Source organism: Ailuropoda melanoleuca, chromosome 20, assembly GCF_002007445.2.
Source record: "Ailuropoda melanoleuca isolate Jingjing chromosome 20, ASM200744v2, whole genome shotgun sequence".
In the NCBI taxonomy this organism is placed as follows: Eukaryota; Metazoa; Chordata; class Mammalia; order Carnivora; family Ursidae; genus Ailuropoda; species Ailuropoda melanoleuca.
The window spans coordinates 14,971,388-14,972,449 of NC_048237.1; positions in this window are offsets into that span (position 1 = coordinate 14,971,388).

The following is a 1,062-nucleotide window of genomic DNA, read 5'->3' on the forward strand; positions in this document are numbered from 1 at the left end:
GGGAGCGCCTCCGGCGGGAAGTGAGCGGGCGGCCTCTGCGAGACGAGTGCAGTTGAGCTGATGTGGATCTTACGTCGCTCGAGTGCCCACCTCCTCGTCCTCTCCCCATTTGTCCGCCGCACAAAGACGCTCGCACCTACAAAGCCCGAGGTGCACCTGCGAGGCGGCCGCCCGCCAGTCCAGCCGCCGCGCCTCCCGCCCAGCAGCGCTGCCACCGCGCGCCCCCTGCGCCCCCTCCCGCCGAGCCCCCTCCCTCAAACCCGGCCCTCACTTTGTTTGCAAAGCAGCGTAATTGGTTTAAGACCGGAGCCTGGGGGAAGAGGGAAATGGGATTGGGGGGGTAACCCCCTTTGGAAGAGGAAAAAAGAAAAATAGGCGGGGCCGGGCAAGCTAACGAGGGTTCTGGACAGGAACGGCGCAGCCGGAGAAGGGCTGGGGGCGGTGGCGTTGGATCCCCGGCTCTTCTCGCCGGGCCAGCTAAATAAGGCCAGAGTCCCTCCCCAGGGGGACCCACCATCTTCCGGGGGCCGCTGGCTGCAGTCCCATCCCGTGCCCCTCCTGCACTTCTGCCCACTTCCAGACCCCACTGTACTGATTACTGACCCAAAGTTCAACCCCAGGAGACTGGAGAATACAGACCATCCCCCTCCCCCGGCTTCAGGCTTGAAAAAGGAGAAAGCCCCAATTTTGCCCCTTCACTAGAAACTCGGCCATCTGAGTCAACCTAGCCGAGTGACGTTAGGCCTGTCTGGGCTCCTGGCTAGCAGAGTGGAGACGCTGCCACGAAACCCGTACCTGCGGCTAAGAGCAGGTGAGTCAGAGCACCGTTTTATATCTTTATGACATAACTTTTTTTTTTTTTTCCGCCTCGGTCCGCTCTACTTCCCTTGTCATCTGTAGCGATCATGAAGAGGAAGAGACTGAGAACAGATGTCTGTGTGATAGGGCAGGCGCACCCGAGTCGGGCCGTCCTCCTCTGCCCAGCTCCTCCTCCTGCCCCCCTTCCGCAGCCCCGGGGACTGAGCTGGAGGCGACCGTCTGGTTTCTGATAGGGAAAGGTCA